We start from the raw sequence: 15,699 nt of genomic DNA on the forward strand, positions 1-15,699 counted from the left end.
TTAAGCAGTTGAAATTGAATAAAAATGCATTTATGCAAATATAAAGCATCCTGTTTTTGTCTGTCGCGCTGAATAAAACATCAAATACAAAACTGAATTACAGAATTACTCACAGTGTGATATTCATTTCTCTGTTTCTGCCCGTGCTCTCCTCTCACCGGGTGTCGGCAGTAATTTGGTTTCAGACAGATTCCCAAGAAGAGGAAAATGTTCTCTCACTACAAATGATTCCCAGCAGACGCTTCTCCTCTCTTGGTAACAGCTCCTCTCCTATCATTGTCCTCTGACATTATACCGCATGCTCACGTCTCACTCTCTCCACAGAGACCACATGTATGTGTGCTTGGGTGCGTGCGTGCGTGTGTGTGAGTTTATATTTTCACGAGTCCATCAGGCCTCTCCTGCTTGCCATTGAAGGTTAATTATTTAGGATATTGATGAGAATTCCACTTGTTTTTCTACCTCTTCTGTTTCCTGCTCAGCTCTTCCTCTGTTTTTATTTACCCAATAAGTGATTTTGTGGTTTTAAATTCAACCTCCATTCCTTTCCTTTTGCGATGGATAAAATAAGTAGAGTGAGGCAGAAAATGACTGTAATTCGAGAAAAGATGTGAAGTGAAACACAGAGAGTGAAAAAACTAGCAATAATTTTGGAAGGGGGGTGAGAGAAGGAACAAAAGAGAGGGGAAAGGTTATAATAAATGAATAAGGTGTTATATTTCCACCTCCCCTGAGGGGATCGGACCCAGCTGGAGCAGAGAAAGAAAAGTGAAATCTGGTGTTTTATCATTGTGTGTATATGGTGGAGTGTGTGTGTGTGTGTGTGTGTAGAAAACATTATCGCAGCATGCCCCTCGCCTGAAATAAATCAGTGTAAATGAGACAAGCAGGTAGCAGGTTAACAAGAATTTCATAAATGATGAGACAAGCAGTATTAGAAGCTGGGCTCGTAAATCTGCGCCGTGCTGAAGTGTCACGCCTTATTTGTCTTGGAGACACTGTTCCTCGCCAGCATTCATTATGTAATTAAGTCACAGAAACACATCCTCGACAATGACGCGCAGCGCTTCTTCTGCTTCTCTTCTGAGACGCTACATTAATGTATGCTGGAAAATCTAGTGCCGCTCATCGCTGATATGGCGATGTTGACCACGAGGTTCTTCGGTGGTCTGCTCGGAGGCCTTCTGCAGGACACAGAGGGGCCGCTGTGATATACGGTGTGTGGTCATATATAATGAATGGCAGCTGATCTAATTCGCTTTGACAGCTTGTCAGTAAAGGTTAATGTTAGACATGCGTCCATCTCCTACGCCGAGTGCTGTGGCGGGTCACAAAAAAGTCACTTCGTAATACGGACGCTGACACCAGCCATACTGTGGGCTGAAGGAGTTTTCCCCCGACCTTTCAGTCAAACTCTGACAGGAAGGGAATTGTTTAAAACAATGCCATGGTGGTAATAATAATTCAATAAATGACAAACTTTCACTAACATACTAGGCTCGTCTGGGTTTTTCTTTCCTCCTCTTATTACCCACGATGCACTGTTTCTGTCAGCATCCTACCGTTTAACCATTGGCAGCATTAGAGAAGAGCACCAAGGCTCCAATGGAAACAAGTTTTCCTTTTTTGGTTCTTACACTTTAAATGTGTTCCCGGCATTTCAAACAAACTGAGGAAATTCAGTCAAAAACAGTTCAAAACCATCAGGATTCGGCGATTACAGCAGGAATCAAGCGCAACCGGAGGGTTTAAGGTGTTAAAACATCATCCCACTGCATGCTTACAGAGCTGAAAACACCCAGAGTTGTTATAAGCAGTACAGGGAAGCAGTCTTTTAGTTCAGGTGTCACAAACTGTAAAGGCTGAGGGCTCGGTATCGACCACTGCAAACCGTGCATCGTTTCGTACATTAGCTGCATACATTACACAGAAACACCAAGCACTTGGATTCAACCTGACAGCTTGTCATTACGAGTTACAACTATGTCGTCTTCAATATAAACTATAGCATAGTGCTGGCTGAGCGTACACATCCACGCACTTCAGCAGCGCTCCGGGAGGGCGATCTATTGGGGGGTGAAAGCAAATGGTGTTCTCTGTGGGGGTAAAATAATTCTTCAACTTCCACACAGAATGAACGTGCACACACCGGGGTGAAGATCTGATGGGTACATAAAGTCCTCTGTAAGTGTGACTCCATGATTCACCGTTGATTCATAAAAAAACACACTCGGGTTGATTTGTCGCAGCGCATGTGGCGTGGCGACGGTGAAACACACACATCCTTCAGCTGCTTTAATCAGTGTTTCTATTACCTCCAGATCAGCATATCTTTAAAATCAATTCACTTATAGGACTTAAAATGACATCACTGTTTTTAGGCTACATCAGGATAGATGCCTTCAGGGATCGTTTTAAATGCTTTTTATGAGCTATCGCCATATTGCTGATGCTGCAACAACATTGTAGAGATTACTATTGGTACTATGACACAAAAACCTTGGTTTTAAAGGGTCTAATTTCCTCCTCCATCTTAACCAACATCTCATCAGCCTCACATTGTATTTCAGAGTTCTGGTCAAATCCGGTCCTCTTTGTTTCAGCAGCCAGGTTTCAGTCAGCTGACCCTGATGGAGCCTGTGTCGTCCGTATTTGTGCTGCATAATCATCAGTAATGTGGGTCTAATAACTACAGTGGCAGAAGGTGAAAATGTAAAATGGGTAATAAATGGAACAGGAAATTAGATAATTTCTTGCCTTAAAGCAGGAAAAGACATCAGCTATTCACTATTACAAGAGCATGTCGTAGAAAACAGAGATGGTTAAAGATGTGAACTCGGGAAGCACTAATCTTAGACAGATGATGCAACATAAAGCCCATAACAGTCAGTACGTGCATTTAAACAGGTTGCGGAAGTGTGTGTGAGTGAGTGTGTGTGTAGGCGGGTTAGCTGATAGAGATCTGATTCACTGACCTCTAAAACCTCTTTAAATGTTACATTCACTCTTTTTTTAACAGAATCCCAGAAGAGTTGTTGTTGCTATGGAGCTTTTCTAATCCAAACCAACAGAAGAAATCCTGTAGAAAAGTGGGAAACACACACCAGTGGCTGTGGAATGTATATTTGTACCTTCAAGAACTTGTTTAAAGTGAAAGCAATGCAAACACAAATTAAATAATGGACCTCATTCATCACATCTGACACTGAAGGCCAATTAATCCGAGTGCACACTGCAATCACTATCAGCACAGTCAGGCCAGCATCATTAGCATGCATTAATATCACTGTGGGTGTCTGACCGCACAGCTGGATGTTTAAGCCAGTTGGCCAGAGTGGGACTGAAATCTCCAACAGAGCATGTCATCATTTTTCAAACTGTCACACGGTGAAAGAGGGAAAGTGTTTAGATGACAGAAGGGAGAAACACGGTGTTTTGGAAACTCAGAAGAATGGAGATTGGTGATGCTAATATTCTGAGTGAACTGCGGTTTTAAACTTAAAATGCTTTGTTGGAAACACTCTGAGCAGGCTGGCAACACAACCTCATGACTTCTATAAACTCAACAGTTATTCCTCAGTCCTCTGAATTGAATATGGGGTTTATTTTTTCTGGCTGTTTTGTTCAAATCCAGCAGGAGAAGCAGCCCAGTGACCTCCTGTCTCAGCCTTTCGGCAGATATTCCGCTGCTCGCAGAAGCAATGTTCTTCCTCTTTCTTCTGACGGGCGAGAACACTAAAAATATCCCTTTCAGAAAGAATCGAGTAAAACACGACAAATTTCCACTTAAGGGCTGGAGGCGGAGAGGGGGACTTGTACAGTTTGAAAATAAATGAATAAATTAAAAACAGGTAAATTTCCTAAGTTTTGCAGCCCTTCTATAAATACACTTCTGCAGTGACATCAGCTGTCGGATGCTATCTCCTCATTGGTGCAGCGTGCTGGAAAAGCCTCAACATTTCTGCAGCCCGGTCAAAGGACAACAGGAGAGTCACACGCATGCACTTTGTCTGCCTGTCTCAGCGTCTTTCGTTGCCATTTCCATTCTTCTTCCCTCTCTGGTCCATCCGGCCGCTGTATTGAACAGATGCCAGTGGGGGCCCTGGTGTTGCAGGAGGGAGAACATCGGCCATTTAAACATCGCGCTGCATTAGCGCTGGAGCAGAGAAATGGGCGGACATGGAGGAGGAAAGAGCCGAAATCATCTCTCATTATCACAAAGCCTCTCGCGTGAATGTTGCTGAAACGGTCGTCCTTGCTTTTCAGAATGACACAACACGAAGCTGAAGACGTTTTTCATGTAGTGACCACATCACTGAGGGAAACAGGAAGGTCCAGCCAGACTCTGAGCAGTAGTGAAGAGGAGCTGTAGCTGATGCCTGCATTCGTGTCCTCCACTGACATTCTGCTCCATTTTTATCAAGATAAATTAAATAAAACAGCGAGTTGCACAGTCGAGTCGTCTCATAGTAGCGAGCTCGCGGTGACATCAAAATTTCATCCTGAAACGTTCTCTTTTCCTCCTGTTTACTGTCGACATTATGCTCCAGTGACAGAGGTCAGCAGTGTAGCAGTGAAAAACATCAGAGAGGCGTAACAAATGTTAGCATCTTCTGAAGACCTTTCGATTGTGATTCCGACGTGTTCACCCGTCACACTCTGATTCGTTCGACCTTTAAGCTGGTGCTGTTTCAAGGTTGACAGCACATCAAGATGAGTGACAGGTGCAGTGGTATGAACCGAGGGACAATGGGGGGGAGAGTGAGCGACACTCTGCTGACTGCTGGCAAAAAAAAAAGTTGCCTGATTTTGATCTGAGCTGATATTTGATGTCCACGGTTTCATCTCCATGTGTCTCCTTCATGTTTGTACTTCAGGACTGGTTCTTCAGGGACTTTAACCTTGATTATTTGACCTTGTGTTGGATTTCAGGGCCCCATTACACTGACTGCTTAGTCTTGTCATAGCCTTCACCGAGTGTCACCACACTGTTTTTTTGTGTGTTTTTTTGGGTCTATTAAAGTACTATAATGCCTGATATTATCAGTGTTTATTTTTTGGTTCATGGCATTTTAAAAAAAAGTGTGTATAGTTTGTCACTTCCAGTCTCTGTATTAAATTTGATGATGTCGTATGTGGGTCACATTATCACATTAACCCTGTGAAAATGAATATGGGTCAGAATACATCAAACATCCCCTAATCGCTCTCGTTCTCTCTCATTCTCTCTCCCTCTCTCCTTCCCTCCCTCCCTTGTGGGACAGAAGCAGAGACAAACATTATTACTCTATGTTGGCCCACATTCCTCGATCCACTTGTTTTTAATCATCTGCTTGTGTTTTTGTGGACAAAAATGAACCACGTGAGCACCTTTAAATAAAACAAGTGCTGACAGGCCAGTGCTGACTGCACCGCACATAAATTACAGTGCTGCAATAAGCGTGTAGAGGAATAAGAGAAAAAAATAGTATATACAGTTCATGCAGAGAGAAAATGTGCAGGTTGTTGCAGAAAGACAGAAAAGCACATGACAGATCCGGCCTATATCCAGAGTTGATTGATCCATAAACACCCCTGATTGGTCATTGCCTGTGAAATGTCAGAGATGGCTGGTGAAGGAGCCTCAGAGATTAAACTCCAAATAGCCGGTGGACCCCTCTCAATACAGCTGTATCTCTTCAATCAACATTTCGGCGGAAATCATCAACTCCTATAACTCACAACGACTTCAAACGGGCAGATACTGACCACAGGAGCGCGGCGGCGCTTTCACGGACCATCTGCTAAATTACGCTGTGATTGCAGTTTTCTCAGAAAGTGTGAGCTTCAGGTGGATGTGCGAAGAGGGGGTGACTGTCTGCGAGGGCGCTCGCCACAGAGACGCCCGCAGGGCAGGAGATGAGGGTGTTTTTTCTTTCATCTCACAAAGGACATCAGGGGTCAGAAGGTTTCGAAGCTGTGAGGTGACGAGCGCTTCTGTCTACACCTAAAGTACAAGAGCTACAAAAACAACCTCATCACCTTTTGTCTCTCATCGCAAAGGTGATAAAACAGACGTAACCCCCTTTTTGTTCAACCTTCTCCCATCTGGAGGCACAAAGATTTACTGATGTTCATGTAAATGCCAACTGAGAGTGAAATATGACTTGATTCTGGTTCGTTTTCCTGAAGCAAACCCGCATGATAAATCTTGGGGAAATGGACATGGACCAGGATCTGTGAAGATGAGCTGTCACTTTATTGGGATGTCAAGTGGGGGAATGGAAGGCCTGTCCCATCCACTGATACATGGCTTCCCGTAAACAGCTGATTGGACTGGGATCTGGGGAGTTTGGATGCTCCTTGTTGTGTTCCTACAGATATTCTTCATCCGCGTTTGTGACCATCTGAGTCCTCCTGTTGTGGTTGAAGGTGTGATTGTTCATTTGATATTAATGATCAGCCAAGTTAAACCTAAGATGGTAATTACTTTAAAACCATGCTTGATTTAGTCACTTTATTTATAAAGCTGGCTCAGCAGAAAACAGACTGGTTAAATTAACATAAAGCTGAAGTTTTCTAGCCTATAATTCTGCAGTATTTATCAGGGTCTGTGTGACTCAGCAAAAACGGAGGCTGCATTTTTGACCTCTTTTGGCCCTTTGATGGTCTCCACACTCATCGACAGATGCACGTGCGCAAACTCTGACACACCACTTTCAAATGACAAAGCTAATGAACTGGAGAGGAGTGTGCAGAGCACTGGAGTCAAAAGGGAGCCAACGTTAATCAATACAGGAATCAAAGACATTTGCCCTTCGCCTCTCCTTCTCTCTCTCCGTTCTTTCTCTTTTCTTTCTTTCCGGCCCACCTCCCTCACTTTCTTTCCAGGCTCTCAAGAGTGATACCCGCCTCCCCAGAACCTATTTTGGTTTTGCGCCCTGCTCTTGTCCTTTGCATTTAAAAGGTGATGAATAGATAGAAGCTATTTATCAATTATCCCCCTGTTTTCCTCTGAAATGCAGATAAAGTTGACCACCTGTGATGAGCATTAATTGTTTGCGGGGGGCCTGACGGGAGGTCATTGAGGTGGAACAGCTTTGGTATTTGCTGACCTGCTGGGCTGTGAAATCTATCTGCATATGCACACAACTCATATCCATTTAAATAGATTTAAATAAATAACCATACTCTGTGACCATTTAGGCACCAGCACAAACAGACGTGTGAATGGACGGATGAGAGGAGGGACAAAAAGAGATGGGCGGCGGGGATAGAGGGGAAAATGGTGGTAAATGAAGTTTTTCCCCTAATTTCCATACAGCATAGGAATGTGATGATTGATGGCTCTGTGGCGGCAGAGCGAGGCACCGTGGTGCAACGCTGATAGATGGATGGAAGATGTGTGCAGCCATGAGGAACAGAAGGTTCCATTTCAGATCTGCTCTCATCTGACGCGCGTGCACGCCAACGCTCTTATATTAAGATTGTGTTTAGCTTTTATCTCTGACAGGGAAATGAGCCGCTCGTGCACGTAACTGCATTAGCAACACCGCCATTGGAAAGCTTGCTTGTTTCGCCACCTGATATGGAGGCATCGCATCATATGTTATCTCCAAATCTTAAAACAGATGTGCATGTCCCCCACTCACAGCTGGGGGACCACATGCCTCCCTTTGGGCAAAAGATGGGCAACCCTGAGGCCCCAACAGATGCTATACGTGTCCTTTAGTCCTTCACACTCTGCAAGTTTGAAGAGCGCTCACACATGTTGGTCAGATCAACATGATCCTGCCATCATGATATGCGGTGATCTTCATCATCATCATCGTCATCATCATTATTTGATGGTGTATTCTGAGCTATAGGACAGAAATATCTGGTAGGTTTTGATGGTCTTCTCACACTATTGGGCACAAAACCATTAACCTTCAGGTCTCACCAGAGCCAAATATCCTGTCATTAAGTCTCAAATCCAGACATTCCCAGAGTTCTCAGTTACAACACCGTCTTTCATTTCTGCAGAGCTCAGAATAATAATCTCAGCATCCACTCACACTTCTAATAATGATTTATTGAAAGAAGAAACATTTTCTTTGAGCTTATTCTAGTTTGTCCTAAATTTCAATACCAGTGTGAATGCAGCTGGGCTCACGATGTGTCATACTGGCCTGACAAACACCAGTGAAACGACCCCTCAGTGAACCAGTCTCCTTATTTTGCTTATTTCATCACAATCTCCTCACTATTTCTTTGATTTGGCACCAAATAAATTCAAATCAGTTATCTGTATTATCTCTTACTCCATAAATATGTAAACAGGGCTGCATTAGGGAACACAAAAGTAAACAGAGTGATTGGAACCAATTAATTATGAAGTTATAACCTGTCTCACCCTGGTATCTGTTAACACTGTACACTGAAAGTGACTCAAGTGTACAATGATAAATGTTTAAGGCCTTTGCAAATGTCAACCTACACAATAAGTTACATACGTGCAGAAATACCATGACATACCTATGGAAATGGCCAGAGCTTTTTATCTATCTCTTCGTTTTGATCTTTTACTCTCCATTTTGTTCCTTTTCCTCAGAGGGAAGCACTGTCGGTGGAGCTTTAAATGGCTTGAAGCGGTTGGAGGGATTTCAGGTGTCAAGGGAAGGAGAGAGAGTCAGAGAAGGGATGTGAATAATAGATCAGAGAAGGAACAGAAAGGGGGAGAGGAAATGTTGGGGGACGTGAAGGGTGAGAGATGCTGAGGGAAGGAAAATGATATAAAGGAGATGACCAAAGGACAGCGAGATACGGTACAGAAGGATGCCTGAAAGACGGAGGGACAGAGAAGGACGGCAGTGAAAACATCCTTCCCTCCTTCCCTCCATCCATCCCTCCCTCCATCTATCCATCCATCTATCCATCCATCTGTCCGTCCATCCATCCTCCGTCCGTCCATCCGTCCGTCCATTCATCCACCCATCCGTCGTCCGTCTGTCCATCCGTCCATCCGTCTGTCCCTCTGTCCGTCCGTCCGTCCGTCCATCCATCCATCCGTTCATCCATCCATCCATCTATCCGTCCATCCATCCATCCATCTATCTGTTCATCCATCCATCCGTTCATCCATCCATCCATCATCCATCAATCCATCCATCTATCTGTTCATCCATCCATCCATCCATCCATCCATCCATCCATCCATCCATCCATCCATCCATCCATCCATCCATCCTGTTGTCTCTCTGCTGCCTGCAGAATGGTCAGGAGCTGTTGCATAAGACAGCTTATTCATCTTTTATTGAGAAGGAAGATTCCATAAATACGTTTACCTTGTTCTCTAGAGTTTAAAACTCAACCTGTAATCCGGCTTAAAATAAACACAGGACACAGACAACAACCACCAACTCAGAAACACACAGGAGGTGTCATTTTTACCACCAATAATCAGCAAATTAATACTTAATTCATAAATTCTAATTATGATTAGTTTATTGACTGATGTCAAAAATCTTGATAAAAGTTGGTGAACATTAAACTGCACCACATTTCCTTATTTTAATTAAATGTTTCTTTAAGTGCCAAATTGTGTCTTTATGAGGCAAAATTAGCATTATAAATTTATAAAATAATCATAGCAAATTGTAAAAACTAAATAAACACAAATAATGATGTGCACAATACAACGTACACATTTTAATTCTTTGTGTTTCCATTTAAAAAGCAGATTTCTTTTAACCTTTTTCATCTCTTTATATTGGGATTTTCATCAATGCCACAAATTCATTTGATCCCATTTATTTCCTTAAGGTGTGTTCTGGCCAGAAACAGAAATTAAAGTGGAAGAAGAAATGTTGCGTTCTTTACCTGAGCAGATCAATTTCATCAGCATGAACCCCCGCACTCACTGTTTCCTATTGGCACATCTTAACAGGCAGGAAGCCAACTTCAAGTGGTCTGGACCACACAGCACTGCTGTATATGTAAGAGAGAGAGGGAGAGAGACCCAGAGAGACAGAGAGAGAGGAGAAGGGGGGAGAGAGATCAGCACATACGAAGTCCTAAAGGCAGCAAGGAAGGAAAAGATGCAGCAGATGAAGAGCGGAGAGGAATACATGAAGAGCATGAGAGACCTGCGTGCTCTTCTGACTGGGGGTGGGGGGCAGAGAGGGAGGGGGGAGCAGCTCAAACTGATGTGAGAGCACAACCTCCATGTTTATAAAGCCCTGGGCAATGTGCATGTGTGTGTATGTGCATGTGTGTGTGTGTGTGTGTGTCAGAGAGAGATAGCGGTAGCGAAGTGGCCGCCTACGCCGCACACGTGTTTATTTTCTGGAAAGCCACGGGGTTCAAATGTTCAGGTCGATACCAGATCCACACAAACACACACGACACACCGGCGGAGAATGAAACTTTTCACTCTTTCAACACCGAACGTTGAACGCGATCCAGAATTCTCTTGAAACGTATCGATCGGCAGCATTTGTTAAGTATCCTGGATGACGGGGAGCGGCGAGGTGTGTTTACAGGCCATGTCTAATGGAGCTTCCACAGCATTCATCAGCTGGATGGCGTCCTCCATCTTCTCCAGCTCCCTGTCCTCCTACCATACACTTAAGCACATCCATAGTGCTCGTGATCAGCCTGTCATCCCAATCCCTCCAGCTCACACCTGCCTCTGACCAACTGCATGGAGCTACTTTTCAAATCTTTGTCAAATCAGTGAGATCTTAAGTGCGGCGTCGCATTCACTGGCTCGTTTCTGGCATGTTTTCGCGTGAACCTGTGATTCTTTCTGCTTTGTTGTTACATAACTGTCCCTTCTCTCACAGACAGATATTGCAGACACACTCTGGCAGCGAGTCTGAACGACGACACGCACACACGCAGAGGGAACTCACAGGATTCCTGTCAACTCCGACCCGACTGAAATGAGAAAACGCACGACCTCAGATGAGGTTACAGCTTCAGAAATGCTTTGACCGTGCTGTTAATTTCTATTTTAAACACGTGCTGGGAGACTGTATGGTTTTGCAGGACAACCCTGATGTCAAAGAGTTTTTTAGGGAACAGTTGAATTATTTTGACTGCACTGGCGTTACTCTTCCTGTTCAGCTGAGACGCTGGACACACGGATTAGGAATTTACAGACTCAAATGCCTTTTTAAAACAGAGATGATTTCATTCCTCTGCAGACTCACATTGTTTACAGCCTCCAAAGGAACGCCGCTGCCAAATTCTGGAAAATATAAACGTCCCAGGAGTTTTGCTTGGAGAGGAAGACATGAGTAAACTGGAGTTGGCACGCACAGAAGGCTGCTCACTGAACGGACTGCTGAAACCAACTAATTGGCGTTGTCTTTAAAACGTGTTGATAACATCCTGACAGCAAAATAGCTATTTTAGTAGCTTAGGCAAAGGTTAGGACCGCAGAACACATTGGAGGATGCAACATTGGTGGCAACACAACAGAACCAGTCAGATGTGGCTATGGGCCTCAACAAGCGCTCCATCATCTCTTCATCTTTCTTTGTGGTGTTCCCTCTCTTCCCCTCCACTCATCCATCTCCCCTCAGCTCTCGCTGACAGTCTATTTGGCCGACACGGCCATGTCATCCATTCAGCCTGTCAGTCCTGGCAACAGAACTGGGATCACACTTGCTGGCGTTTTCGGGCAGGAAGGACCTGAGCTCAGAGCATCTGTGACATCGCGGGTTCGGCGGGTCACCAAGACGACCCCACAGTCAAAGGTCAGGGGCTCAGTCCTCGTTTAGCCCTCACTGCCACCTTTACTTTACTTAAAGGAAAATTTGATATCCTTATTTTTATTGTCATTGAGGACATTCAGGCACTTTAGGGTTATTTTTTAGTTCAGTTTTATTTTTATAATAAGTTCAATCTTTCAATTTGAATTAACTGATCATTTTAATGCACATTACCTAGAAAAGAGCTTTCCAGAAAAACACTAACACAGAAAGAGGAAGTTGAAAAGTGAAGTTGACTTATATAGATTGGGAAGAAAAAAAAGGTCACTAAAAGTTGTTTGGTTTTTTTTAACCCTCGCTTAACTTTTGGCTCACGTACTAATCATTGTAATATTCTGCAGAGTATTCTGGTCTGTGTCCTCCTCTGTACTGTTGTGGTTACTGTAAAGCTCCTGCACTTCACTGCTGAAACAAGAGAGTTAGAGTGTGTAGGAGGAAGCTGAGCGAGGAGAGATGCGCCTATCCAAACATCCCTGCAACACGCCTACAGTAGTCCTGGAGGGACCGACCGAGTGTGTGGCAATAGTAAACGTGTTCTATTCTGCCTTTATCTTCCTTTAATTTACCAGATATAGAGTCAATGTTTGTTTTGAGGCATGAACAGACAGAGAAAAGGACCACAACCCACCCACCAACTTTAACTAAGATTTTAAGCTTAATTTGGGTAAAACACATATCTGAATCCTTACTGAAGCAAAAATGAGTAAAACACACAAAAGTCCTGTATTAAGTCACTAAAATGTGCTGAAAATTCCAATAAAGAGCCAACGGGATTGATTGAATGATATAGTTAGTTATTATATTTAGGGTTACAACACATAAAACATGACAGACTATAAGTTCAATAATGGAAAGACTTAAATATATATTCTATAGCAAAGTGAGCTTGTATCCAAGTGGCCATACTGCTATCTTAGTGAACCTGTTGGGCAACACAACACACATTTAATAATTTAAAATTAACATTGTCAACACATTTCCTCTGTAAATTAATTAGATAATGGCCCAAAGCACCAAACTTCAGGTCAGTCATGTTTGATTCTAACTTTAAACATTTCTGTTTTTGGCATAAATCTTTATTTCACTAGCCCGTATCAGACTTTTTATATCACTTCCCACTGGAACATAAACCTCACTTTGCCATGACAGAGGCAGTAAAGCCCTTTTTCAGGATTGCTTCTTACCTGCAACACCATTGAAATCCGTCCGAACGCATGCAGGAATCCTTTCATGGGCTCCTTGTTAACAACAGTGATACCAGCAGCATCCCACTAAGACCACCCTTTTCTCTCTCTCTCTCTCTCTCGCTCTCTCTACCTCCCTACCTCTCTCTTTTTCTCTCTCCCTCTCTCCCGGGACTTGGCCCACCTCCTCAGAATAGCGTTTAACTCGCGTTGCGCTCGGCGGTCACCGCCGTGGATCCGTCCTGTCCTCTCAACCAAAACACCCGCAGGAACATCACATCCGTCATCCACCAAGCTGCACACCCTTCCCCACCGTCACACTCCTTCATCGGTAGCATCACTTGCTGCTTTTCTCCTTTCATTGTCCTCCTCCGGATCCGTCCTCACGGCATCCTCGCCCTGTCTCTGCGCCGCGGTCTCGCCTCTGCAGCCCGGTTAAAGTGTGTCACGCTGGTGCAAGAGGGAGAGCATCATCTGTCCGGAGCGAGCATATGCTGACACTGAGATAGGCAGCCAGGAAACCCCTCCCCCCCAAAAAAAAGAAGAGGAAAAAAAATCCTTTGCTGTCAGGAATCAGGACAGTGACTCAACCTGCAGAAACTGTGCGTGTCCACTTTTCATCGTGACCGTCCTGACTGGCAGAGCCCTCAAAGGATGTTACATAAATGATCCATGCAGTTGGAATAAAAAAAAACAGCCTTCACTGAGTATGCATGCACATTTCATCTGGACCATTTGCAGCAAGAAAGAAATATTTGTTTTTATCTGATACCAGAGGCTGTTTGGCTCCTTCCAACTCATTGATGATTGTTCTGAAGTCATCCAAACTAGCAATGAGATGTTCATGAGCTTTCACACCAGTTGTTTGAGGTTTATTCATCTTTTCTCAGCTGAGGGATGGATTCTGCAGTTTAGTGGCCCAGGAGTGGAGGGACGATGCAAGAAACAAGTAGAGAAAACAGTTATATCCATATATAACAATAATTTCAGGAAAATCAGCTGAACTTGAGATTCTCTGAGATGTTCACGGTGGTGGATCATCTTTGACAGCTTGAACGTTTACAGCTGGAGTGATAGTTGTAGGTGGCAGAACAAACATTTAATCCTGATATGGCTGCAGAGCATAAAATCACTCCTGGTGGAAGCAGGATTAGCGGCAGGATTGAGCCTAATTGCCACTGAGAAAGTGTCACAGGGATGATCACATTCATGCATTAACAGCAGAATCAATAGATAAGCATAAAGCTTGAGAAAAAATGTTTATTGTTTTATCCTGCATTTAAAATAGTCAAATACAACAATGGGTGAATGATGTGATGTATGAGGTGAAGGTGAAATGTTATAGTTTATACATTTTAGCCTGACCAGGTGACTAGAAGAGCGGAGTGGGGCTGAAGCTGCTCTCCAGTCTAACAGGCGTAGTCAGAGAGGAACACAGGAGAATTCTATATAGAAAACAACAAAAGACATTAGTTTCCTCAAAGACATTTTGCAAAAACAAGTTCTCAACCACCTATAATAACCTAGCTGAGACCACCAGAGGACTGATTTCAACCAGTTTTCAATTATATAAAAGAATGTTTCTAGACTTGATTTATTAGGACATAAAATAATTGACTAGATTTCTTCTGATAATCAGCAATTCTTCATTAGTCACACAAAATTAAGTATTACACTAGAAGGGACCTCAAACATTCTGAGGAATATGCCAACATATTCAAACATTTGCATGTACGAGGAGGACATAAAATGAGAAAAGTCTTTCTAGATGAGAATGAAGAAGTTCAAGGTGTTCTGAGACCACATCAGGTATCATAATGCTGTTGGAGGGTTGGTCCAAGAAGTTGTCGTCTGTCTGCAGAGGCTAATTCAATTATTTCAGTTGCAAAAAAGTGCAGCCTTGTGACAGAGAGGGAAGGACACAACTGAAGTTGGTTAACCCCAGATTATTAGAAGTAAAGATGAGGCCTAACCTGTTATATATAATATATCTGGAGTGTTTTTATATGTCTGTGGCAAGCCAGACCATGGATCCTTGATCAAGGATCAGACCATGTTCTCACATTTCAGTCATTCTGAGGACGCAGTGGCTCAAAATGTGATTCTCAGAAATCGTGTTCTTCACTGCTCTACGTGTCAAAAAAATTAAATGAAATGCAGAAAATCCCGGGTGACTTTAGATTTTGACCGCAGGGTGGCAGTAGAGCGACACCAGTGTTCACCAGGTCTACCTTTTTCCTGTTCGAAAGGTTTTATATACTTTAAAATACATTTTTGAGGCTTGGATTACAAAAGACTCAAAGCAGCTTAAACATAAATACATTTCCTTTGGGCAAGGTTTGTAAATGTCAAAAGCCTATGAGGAATATGGACAGATCTGATTCTTGATTAGTTAACGTGCAATTTGCAAGTTTTATGAATACAATTTTTCAAAAAGTCCATCATTTCTTAATAACTAAACTCTCTTATTTGATGTGAATATTGACATTACCCATGCCAAAAACAACGGATTACACTGGAGAAAGGGGATATCTTCACATTGTTTTGAGCGTTTACAGACCGGATCCACCAGATGATAGATTACCGGTTCTTTTCTCCCCTAAAGAGGACTTTAATGTGTGCCAACATCTGCCACACTTGTGATTTGCAGTGGGTATTTTGAGCTGAGATTTGTTTGTCAATGTGTCAGTGGGGTATTTGATGCAGGTCTGCTTTTGTGATGGTTCACTGCAGAGCTTCTCAGACCAGGACCGAGAGCCAGGTCCATTTCGCACGGA

At 43.3% G+C, this 15,699-nt stretch overlaps 1 protein-coding gene across 2 annotated transcripts in view; it reads right to left on the reverse strand.

Moving 5' to 3' along the window:
• LOC130533360 (transmembrane protein 41A-B-like) overlaps positions 1-13,460 on the reverse strand; it is a 29,099-nt gene extending 15,639 nt beyond the window's left edge. The window contains exons 1-2 of one of the 2 annotated variants that reach the window (XR_008952557.1): positions 13,064-13,460; positions 9,841-9,948 (exon numbers count right to left, since the gene is read on the reverse strand). The gene's annotated coding sequence lies outside the window, so the exon portion shown is untranslated. Of the gene's footprint in view, positions 1-9,840; positions 9,949-12,922 lie in introns of both variants that reach the window. The other variant, XR_008952556.1, reaches the window with a different exon arrangement.
• Between the last annotated feature and the right edge of the window lie 2,239 nt (positions 13,461-15,699).

Source organism: Takifugu flavidus, chromosome 11, assembly GCF_003711565.1.
Source record: "Takifugu flavidus isolate HTHZ2018 chromosome 11, ASM371156v2, whole genome shotgun sequence".
Lineage (NCBI taxonomy): Eukaryota > Metazoa > Chordata > Actinopteri > Tetraodontiformes > Tetraodontidae > Takifugu > Takifugu flavidus.